Here is an 11,303-nt window from a genome sequence, read left to right as displayed (position 1 = left end):
AAAAAAAAAAAAAAAAAGAGCCCCTGATTGAATTCAGGCTTTTTGAGTGTACTGGTATTTCTGAATTTCTCCCACCCCCACCAACTAATCAGTAAGGTTTTCAACAACAACAACAACAACAAAAACGATGTGTGGATTTCTGGTTCCAATATGGTGGCACAGAAGCAAGCTGGCTTCATTGTCCCCAACAGAAAACCAAAAACAAATCCACAGTGCTGGGATTATCATTAGCAGTATCCCAGAACTCAAACATGAGAATGAGACACTTTCTGTGATCACAGAGAAGTAAAAAGAAAAAGAAACCTCTGAGTAGATGGTAAGAGAATCAGATTTCTATACCACGATGTCCTTCCCATCATTCTACCCAGCATCAAATGCATGCAAAAATTCCTCTCAGTTCATAATATCTACACAGGAAAAAGTGAGATTGAGATGGACAGAAAACTTTCCTTCCGGTCTGGTTTCCCTGGCAGACAACCCATCCTCACCTTACTCCATAGGAAGCATCATGAGTGCCTGAAGGGAGAAATATCCCTGAAATCAAGCAAAGACAAAGGGAGGTGGGACTATCATCAACAGTCTTTGAAACTATGCTCTGTAACTCAGCCAAAGGAGACACCAAATGGGAATGGCTGTCCAGCAGCATCACACTGTGGAGGATTCATTCCACAAGTCCCCTGTTCAGGAATCCCTAGCTAGCTTTCCCACACTACCAAAATACCCCATTTGTGACATTCCTCACTGGGGAAGAATGACACTCTGATTGTTTACAGGGCCATGATAAACCTGGGCTTAAGGTACAAGCCATGGCCAAAAAGAAGGTAATGCCCTAGCAATAAAGAATATCTAAGTAAATATATCCAATAAAAAAAAACAAAACAAGCCAAGCAGAAAAGACTGGAATAAATAATCCTTCAATGCAAAGACATAGACATATATCCACAAGGGAACAATGGCCTCTCTGAATGTACAAAACAAAGAACCAGTGACTGACCCTAACAAGTTGGCAGCATGTGGGCTTTCTGACAAAGAATTCAAAATACCAGTTTTGTTTGACGTAATCTCCAAGATAACACAGAAAAGCAAATTTATAAATGTATCAGTATTCTGTTCAGTCACACCAAGCCAGCACCTGGGCCTGGAACCTGGTCGCAGCCCCTCAGCTTCTCCTACCGCTTCCTGACCATGGTCCTCCGCAAAGTTATCGACCTTTGGTCCTTTGTGAAAATGTGTACAGTATCCGAACATTCTGCACACTGAGGAAATGCACTTCCTGAGGGAGTGGGTGCACAGCACGGCAGGTAAAGTACCACCTGCTACTGGGAAAGCTAAATCAGAAGAAAATACCAAGGAAGAAAAACCTGATGATAAGAAAGTGGAGGAAGACTTAAAGGCAGATGAACCATCAAGTGAGGAAAGTGATCTAGAAATTGATCATGAAGGTGTGATTGAACCAGACACTGATGCCCCTCAAGAAATGGGAGGTGAGAATGCAGAGATAACAGAGGAGATGATGGATCAGGCAAATGATAAGAACGTGGCTGCTACTGAAGCCCTAAATGATGGCGAACTGCAGAAAGCCATTGACTTATTCACAGATGCCATCAAGCTGAATCCTCAGTTGGCCATTTTGTATTCTAAGAGGACCAGTGTCTTCGTCAAATTACAGAAGCCAAATGCTGCCATCCAAGACTGTGACAGAGACATTGAAACAAAGCCTTATTCCACTCAGCCTTACAAGTGGTGAAGGAAAGCACACAGACTTCTAGGCCACGGGGAAGAAGCAGCCCATGACCTTGCCCTTGCCTATAAATTGGATTATGATTAAGATGCTAGTGCAATGCTGAAAGAAGTTCAACTGAGGGCACAGAAAATAGCAGAACACTGAAGGACTAGAAAGAGTTGGCCAGGTGCAGTGGCTCATGCTGTAATCCCAGCACTCCTTGAGGCCAAGGCAGGTGGACTGCCTGAGGTTAGGTATTTGAGACTAGCCTGGCGAACATGGTGAAACAACTTCTCTACTAGAAATACAAATATTAGCCAGGTATGGTGGTGCGTGCCTGTAATTCCAGCTACTCAGGAGGCTGAGGCACCGGAATTGCTTGAACCCAGGAGGCAGAGGTTGCAGTGAGCAGAGCTTGTGCCATTGCACAGAGTAAAGCTCTGTTTCAAAAAAACAAACGAACAAACAAAAAAGAAAGAAAGAGTAAAGAAGGCTCCAGAAGAGCATGAGTGAGCCCAGAGGGAGGAAGAAGCCGGACAACAGTCAGGAGCTCAGTATGGCTCTTTTCCAGGTGCTTTCCTGGGGAAATGCCTGGTAATTTTCCTGGAGGAATGCCTGCAATGGGAGGGGGCATGTCTGGAAAGGCCAGAATGCCTGGACTCAATGAAATTCTTAATGATCCAGAGTTTCTGGCAGCCATGCAGGATCCAGAAGTTAGAGTGGCCTTCCAGGATGTGGCTTGAAATTCAGCAAATATGTCAAAATACCAGAGCAACCCAAAGGTTATGAATCTTATCAGTAAATTGCTAGCCAAATTTAGAGGTCAGTGTAATGCCCATCTGATAAATACAGCCCTTGCTGAAGGAAAAGCAACCTAGATCACCTTATGGATGTTACAATAATACAAACCAGTGTACCTCTGACCTTCTCATCAAGAGAGCTAGGGTGCTTTGAAGATAATCCCTCCTCCTCTCCCCCAAATGCAGCTGAAACATTTTACAGTGGTTTGCCATTAGGGTATTCCTTCAGGTGATGTTTTCCTGCTAGGAATTACAAAATTTAAACATTTTTTTAAAATCTTAAAAACATTTAAAACCAATTTAAAGGGCCTGTTAATTCTTATATTTTTCTTCACTAATTCTTTTGGATTTTTTCTTTGAATTATTGGGCAGTGGAAATACTTACGTATGGAAGATTATTGCTCTAGTTTAAGTGAAATAAAAGTTTGCCAGTGCAAGGTAAACTCATCTGAGGATAAAGTTTGTGTTAGATGTGTGGTTCCTGGAGCATTTTGACTTGTCTTTTTAAACGCTTTATCTTTTTCTTTAAATATTTATTTCAATAAAACTAATTGAGACCACCAGGATTTCAGTAGGACCTGAATAGGGGCTGGAAGGACTTGGCAGGGCAGCAGCAATGCTGTTGTGTTTTATACGACATACATCCTTGGGCAAGTTGCCCTTAAATCTCACACTGTGGTGAAGGGACGGTTTTTCTGTAATGCTGCAGTAAAGTTGGAGTACTTAGTTCTGTTCCTGTCCAGTACATCCAATACATGTTTCATATTATTTCCACATAAGGGAAATCAGAGAGGTATATATATATATATATTTCTATGCTTAAAATTCTCTTTCCTAGTCAAAAAATGCCCACTCTGTGTCTGCTTTCTGCTTGTTACATTTTTTTCTCCCTTATTTTTCTTGGGCCAAAGACAGGCTTTTGCCACCAGCATCATCACTGCTATCATCATTAACAGCACAATTACATAAGCATATTAAATGCTGAGTTTAATTTAATATGTAATACACATGGTAATTGTAGGGTAATACTCACAACTGTAGTTTCTTACTTGGCCACGAGATTGCTTATTTAAGTGTTAAACTTCCACTCCGGCAAAATCTTGTCTTATCAAAAGACATTGGAAAAAGGGTTTCCCTTTGGTGTTTGGTCTTCTACTTACAAAATAGCTATTGCAGTTAGAGTTAATCTTGTAGTATTCATCTTTGTGTTTTGAAGACAGAAATGTTTGAATTAAATTGACATACACAGAGGGGAACCAATTTTTTTGATCCAATACAAATTATAAAGGAGATAATTCACAGTTAATCATTGTGGAGTTGTTGAGACTATAAAAGACTCATTGTCTTTGTATTCAGTTCTTAGTGTAACCATACCCCCACCTCTGCTTGCTTTCTTTCCCTCCCCTCCAAAGACAAAGAAAATGATAAATAAATAAATAAATAAATAAATTTATCAGAGAAATTTAACAGGGAGATTGAAATAATTGACAAAAAAATCAAACAGAAATCTTGGAACTGAGAATTATATTTGCTGAACTAAAAATTCATTAGAGGCCCTCAATAGCAGAATGGATCAAGCAGAGGAAAGACTCAGTAAGTGCAAGGACAGTCTATTTGAGAATACATATGGGAGAAAAAGAATGATTAGGAAAAAAGATCGCCTGCAAGATACAGACAATTACCTCAAATGAGCAAATTTAAGAATAATTAACATTCACGTGGGAGATGAGCAAGAACAAGGGGTATAAAATTTATGCAAATAACTTATTCAAATAAAAGCTGAGAAAATTCACCACCCTCAGACTCATCAGAAATGCTTAAAGGGAGTTTTGAGTTTTTCATTAAAAAAAAAAGAAAAGAAAAATCCATTAACATGTTTTTTTAAAAAAAAAGCATTTGAAGGTATAAAACCCACTGGGCTAGGTGTGGAGACTCATGCCTGTAATCCCAGCACTTTGGGAGCCCGAGGTGGGTGGATCACAAGGTCAGAAGTTCTAGATCAGCTTGGCCATATAATGAAATTATCTGTACTAAAAACACAGAAAAAATTAGCCAGGCGTGGTGGTGGGTGCCTGTGATCCCAGCTACTCAGGAGCTGAGGCAGGAGAATCACTTGAATCTGGGAGGGAGAATCTCTTGAATTTGGGAGGCAGAAGTTGCAGTGAGCTGAGCTTACACCACTGCACTCCAGCCTGGGTGACAGTGTGAATCTCCGTCTCAAAAACAAAAACAAAAGCAAAAACAAAAACATCGCTGACACAGAGAAACACAGAATACTTGACTACTGTAATTGTAGTGTACAATCCACTCTTAATTCTAGTATGAAGCCCAAAAGACAAATCTAGCAAAATAATAATAGCTACACTAGACTGTCAAGAGATAGGTAATATAAAACAGGTAAATTGAGACAAGTAAAAGTCATAATTTAAGGGAGATGGAGTTAAAGTGTAGAATTTTTTTCTTACTTTCTTCTTTGTGTCTATTCTTTTTTTCATGATCTAAGATAAATTGTCATCTCCTTAAAATAATTTATTATATCTGTAAGATATTTTTTGTAAGCCTAATGGTAACCACAGTGCAAGAACCTACAATAGATTCACTAAAAATAAAAGCAATTAATTAAAACACAATACCAGAGAAGATCACTTAACCACAAAGAAAGACAAGATAGAAGGCACAAATTATAAAACAATCAGAAAACAAGCAACTAAATAACAGTAGTAAGTCCTACTTATCAAGAATAACACTGAATATAAATGGACTGAATTCTTCAATTAAAAGGCAGAGTGGCTGAATGGATAAAGCAACAAGATCTAGTCATATGCTACCTACAAGAAAAAGGCACACATAAACTGAAAGTGAAGGGGTGAAAGAAGATATTCCACGCAACTGGAAACCAAAAAGGAGTAGGAGTAGCTATACCTATATCAGGTAAATACACTACAAATTAAAGACTGTAAAAAGAGACAACGAAGTTAATGTATAATGATAAAGGGGTCAGTTCAGCAAGAGGATATAACAATTATAAATATCTATGCACCCAAGGATATAACAATTATAATATCTATGCACCAGGGCTTCAAAGTATACAAGGTGAACATTAGTAAATCTAAAGGAAGAGATAGCAATATAATTATTGGAGATTCAAGATCCTCTTCTCAGTAATGGCCAGCTCACCCAGAAAGAAAATCAACAAAGAAACACTGGAGCTAAATTACATACTAGACCTAATAGTCCTAGCTTATGTTTACAGAACATTTCATCGGCTCTTGAAGAATACACATTTTTTTGTCTGCACAGGGAGCATTCTTCAGAACAGATGATACCTTAGGGTACAAAACAAGTATAAACAAATTTTAAAAAGTAGAAATAATATAAGTATCTTTTCTGACCACAATGGAAAATCAAACGTTAGAAATCAAAGATAAAAGAAACCTTAGAAACTACACAAACATGGAAATTAAGCAACATGCTTCTGAGCAACAAATGGGTCAATAAAGAAATTAATAAGGATTTTAACAATTTCTTGAAACACATGAATATGGAACTAAAATACACCAAAATTTATGGGATACAGTAAAACAGTACTAAGAGAGAAGGTTATAGAAATAAATGCCGATGTTGAAAAAGTAGAAAGATATCAATAACTATGATGCACCCAAAAATGTAGAAAACCAAGAACAAACAAAACCCAAAATTAGTAGAAAGCAAGAAATAATAAATGAAATTGAGATTAAAAACAATATGAAGATCAATGAAACAAAAGGTCATGTTTTTATGAAAGGTAAATGAAGTGACAATCCTTTAGTTAGTCTAACTAAGAAAAAGAGAGAGATGATCCAAATAAATAAAATCAAATAGAAAAGGAGATATAAGAACTGAGACCACAGAAATACAAAGAATCATGAGAGACTCTTAGGAACAACTATATGCCAACAAATTGATAAATTCCTGGACACATACAACCTACTAAGATTGAACCAAGAAGGAATAGAAAAATCTCAACAATCCAATAATGAGTGACAAGATTAAAGCTGTAATTATAAAAAGATTCCCATCAAAGAAAAACTCAGGACCTTAGGCCTTCACTGCTAAATTCTACCAAACATTTAAAGAAAAACTAATACCAATTATACTCCAACTCTTCAAAAAATTGAAGAGGAGGGAATACATCCAAACTCATTCTGTAAGGCCAGCTTTACCCTAATACCAAAACCAGATAGGAATACAAGAAAATCAATATAAAAAACTACAGTACAATATCACCAGTGAACATAGTTGCAAAAATCTTCAACAAAATACTAACAACCTGAATGTAATAAGGCATTAAAAAGATCATTTACCATGATCAAGTGGGATTCTTCCCAGGGGTGCAAGGATGGTTCAACATATACTAATCAATAAAGGTAATACATTACTGTAACAAAACCAAAAGCAAAAACCATATGATGTTTCAATAAATGCCAAAAATATCCAATAAAATTAAACATGTCTTTATTATAAAACTCCTCATCACAACATACCTCAAAATAATAAAGGCCATACACGACACCCTACAGCAAATATCATACTGAATGGGGAGAAATTGAAGGTCTTTCCTCTAAGATCTGAAACAAGACAAGGATGCCCACTTTCACTACTTTTATTCAAAATAATACTGTAAGTCCTGGACAGAGCAATTGGACAAGAAAAAGAAAAAATGAGCATCCAAATTGGAAAGGAAGAAGTCAAAGTATCCTTGTTTGCTGATGATACATTCTTATATTCAGAGAAATCTAAAAATTCCACCGAAACCTCTTAGAACTGACAAATGAATTCAGTAAAGTTGCAGGATGCCAATCAGCCTAAAAAGTCAGTGATGTTTCTATATGCTAACGGCAATCGATCTGAAAAAGAAATCAAGAAAGCAATCCAATTCACCAAAGCTCCAAAAAATATAAAATACTAAAAATCCATTTAACCAAAGAAGTGAAAGAAACTATGACACACAGATGAAATTGCAGAGGCCCCAAAAATAGAAAGACATTTCATGTTCACGGATTGGGAGAATTAACATTGTTAAAATGACCATACTACCCAAATCAATTCACAGATTCAATGCCAATGCCCCATCAAAATACCAGTGACATTCTTTACAGAAATAGAAAAAACAATACTAAAATTTGTATGGAACCAGAAAAGACTCCACAAAGCAATCCTGAGCAAAAAGAACAAAGCTAGAGGCATTTGAAGATGGTAACTGATTTCAAAGTTACTACAAAGCTATAGCAATCAAATCAGCATAGTACTGCCATAAAAACACAATGGAACAGAATAGAGAACCCAAATATAAATCCATACGTTTATGGCCAACTCACCTTTGAGAAAAGCACCAAGAATATATAATGGGGAAATAATAGTCTCTCTAATAAATGGTTCTATTAATACTGGATAAGTACATGCAGGTGAATGAAGCTAGACCCCTATCTCTCACACACAAATCAAATCAAAATGGATTAAAGACTTAAATCTAAGACCTGACACTATGAAACTACTAGAAGAAAACACCGGGGAAACACTCCAGGACATTGACCTGAGCAATGATTTTCGTGTGTAAGACCTCAACAGCACAGGCAACCAAAGCAAATATGGACAGCTGAGATTACATCAAGCTGGAACGCTTCTGCAGAGTGCAGGAAACAGTCAACAAAGTGAAGAGACAACCTACGGAATGGGACAAAATATTGGCAATCTATCCAACTGACAAGGGATTAATAACCAGACTACAGGAGAAACTCAATGCAATAGCAAAAAACAATAATCCAATTTAAACCAGAAAAATAGGTGAATAGATATTTCTCAAAAGAAGACATACCAATGGACAACAGGTACATGAAAAAAATACTCAACATCACTGATCTTCAGAGAGATGCAAAATAAAACCACAATATCATCTCACTCCAATTAAAATGGGCTTCATCAAAAAGACAGGTTGTAACAAATGCTGGTGAGGATTTGGAGAAAGAAGAACCCTCATATTGGTGGGAATGTAAACTAGTACAACTACAATGAAGAACAGTTTTTAGGTTCCTAAAAATACTAAAAACAGAACTATCATATGATCCAACAATTCTACTACTCGGTATATACCCAAAAGAAAGCAAATCGATATATCAAAGAGATATGTGCACTCCCATGTTAATTGCTTCATTATTTGCAATAGCCAAAATATGGAGTCGACCATCAGTGTATGAGTGGATAAAGAAAATGTGGTATGTATACACAACGGACTATTATTTGGGCATAAAAATGAATGAAATTCTGTTGTTTGCGGCAACATGAATAGAACTGGAAGTCATTATGTTAAGTAAAATAAGCCAAACACAGAAATACAAATATCACAGGTTCTCACTCATATGTGAGAGCTAAAAACATGGATCTTATAAAGATAGATAGTAGATTGCTGTTTACCATAGCCAGGAAGGTTACTGGGAAGCGGGAGATGAAGAAAAGTTGATTAATGGATACAAATACAAAGTTTGATAGAAAAAATAAGACCTAGTGTTCAATAGATCAGTAGGGTGACTCTAGTTTATTGATATAGACAACAATCTATCAAACATTTAAAATTACCTAGAAGAGAATAATTCAAGTGTTCCTAGCATTAAAATGACAAATATTTAAGGTGATGGATATCCCAAATACAGTGATATGATCTGTACAAATCATATGAATTGAAAGATCACATGTACTGTGAAAACATAAACATCTATTTTGCATCAATGAAAAAAATCTCCACCCAAAAAAGAATCATGCATGTCCTTTTAGATGCCTTTGTTTTTTTCCACAGAAAATTCTAGAAATACTCTAGAAAACAGGTGACATTTAAAAGTACTGATTTCTAGCAGATGTCTGTCTATGTAGGTGAATTCTCCTTTTCACTTTTCAATTGTATAATTTGGCAGGCAGTTGACAATGACAAACAACAAACATACAGACGAGGCAGCTGTACGGAAAGAAAAATAAATCAAAATAGGAATTCAAACGTTTCGTGTATACATAACTTACACTGTTTTCAGCAAGTTAGAGTCACCTTTTTTCCCCTCAAATGAACTCAAGACAAGTGAAAAGAAAGGGATTTGATGGTGCTACAACGCCATTAAGATTTTTGTCTTTACATTTCACTTTTAAAATTTGACTTCATAGCTCCATATACCCAAGTGAAAATTATCAATGAAGTAATTGTGTAGATTTTATTTAGATTTCTGATAGTGTTGCTTTAAATTTCTCATAAACTTGAGTTTTAAGTTTTAAACTTGAGCTTTAAGCTTCTCATAAACTGGAAACGTCAGGGTCACCCAAAAGGGCTTATTAAAACACATTAAAAAAAAAAAACACATACCACTGGGCCCCCAGTTCCAGAGTTTCTGATTCAGTAGGTGTGGTGGCGCTTGAGAATTTGCATTTTTAACAAGTTCCAGTGTGAAGCTGCTCTTGAGACCACAATTTGAGAACCACTGATTTATGATAATAAAAGTATAAATTCTTTCTTATTGTAAACAAACACCTTAACACAAAAGCAACCTCAGACACTACTCATTTGACAAGAATCAGATTTAGATTTTATAACCATCTGGAGGAAATTACTGTATACAATTGTACTTTGTTTCTTTTTGACAAAGTTGCTTGGTCCAGGTGAGCTTCAAGTTATTGATTCCAAGCCTGATTGTGAAATCTAATCTCAAATACTAGGCTACTTAAAAAATACAATAAAATGTTATAAATGCAATTGATCTCGAGAACACCTAACAACTGTCCTTAGTTACTAACAGTTCATTCCTCAAATTACATAAATGATTCATAATTTTCATAATGAGCAAACAGGAAATACTAAAAGAAAGAAGAAACAAACTCTCAGCAGTTTTGTTTTAGGAACTGCCTGGGTGGTATCATTCATTCAGCCTTGTTCTCATCCTGGATGAAGTCAGAGGCACTTTGCCAAGTAGTCAAAATAAATATTAGCAAGATTAGAAAGAAGGAAATAACAAAGAAAAACTTATATAAATAAGTGCCTTGTAGTTACTTGCAATTTGCTGTAGTTTTTAGGCATAATAGAAATAGTCCAGGCTTTGCTTCCATTTAAAAGAAAAGTTTCTGAATTGTAAATATAAATCATGCTCATTTACTTCCACTATGACAGTGTCTGCCGCAACAATGCAGAGTGTAGAGATTTATTGTGCTAGACAACTGTTTCAGATCTCCAGAAGCTGCTAGGAGAGACAGATCAGCACAATCTGACTTAAAAACACTAAGGTCACTTCAGTCAGTGTGGTCTTCACGAATACATGTTCCTGAATGGAAAATCATCTGTTTTGCAGTAGATTTTAGTACCTTTTGTTAGAGACCCTCTATGCTCAAAGCCTTAAGCAGGAACTTCAGGCTTCATTGCATCAGGCCTCTGTAGAAAGGCCCAGTAACAGCCATAAAAGGGCTTTATAATTTAAGGTGAAAAGGCGTGATTATGAGTCTCAAAACCCTAAGTGCCAAAAAGCATTTTAAACAGGAGAAGACTGACAGGCCTGTCAGTGGTAATGCATCTATATTTGCATCTGACCTGAAAGCACTTTCAGCATCTGCAAGGAAAAAAAAAAAAAATCAATGGAAGAAAGATTGTCTTGGAATGAAAGATTAACGACACAGTAAAATGCCTAGTTCTGGTAGAAAAGCCTTATACCCCAAATCCAGTTGTCACCTAGAGTTGAACATTCTTTGGAATGAGCTCTTTCTTTGGGGTTATGTAT

The 11,303-nt window shown here is 36.4% G+C and overlaps 1 pseudogene; it reads left to right on the top strand.

The window, feature by feature from the left end:
- The first annotated feature begins 1,185 nt into the window (after window positions 1–1,185).
- LOC101039638 (hsc70-interacting protein pseudogene) lies at window positions 1,186–1,747 on the top strand (annotated as a pseudogene).
- The last annotated feature ends 9,556 nt before the right edge of the window (window positions 1,748–11,303 follow it).

Source organism: Saimiri boliviensis, chromosome 1, assembly GCF_048565385.1.
Source record: "Saimiri boliviensis isolate mSaiBol1 chromosome 1, mSaiBol1.pri, whole genome shotgun sequence".
In the NCBI taxonomy this organism is placed as follows: Eukaryota; Metazoa; Chordata; class Mammalia; order Primates; family Cebidae; genus Saimiri; species Saimiri boliviensis.
The sequence above is the reverse complement of the archived record's forward strand: the minus strand, read 5'-3'. Positions and strand labels throughout refer to the sequence as shown.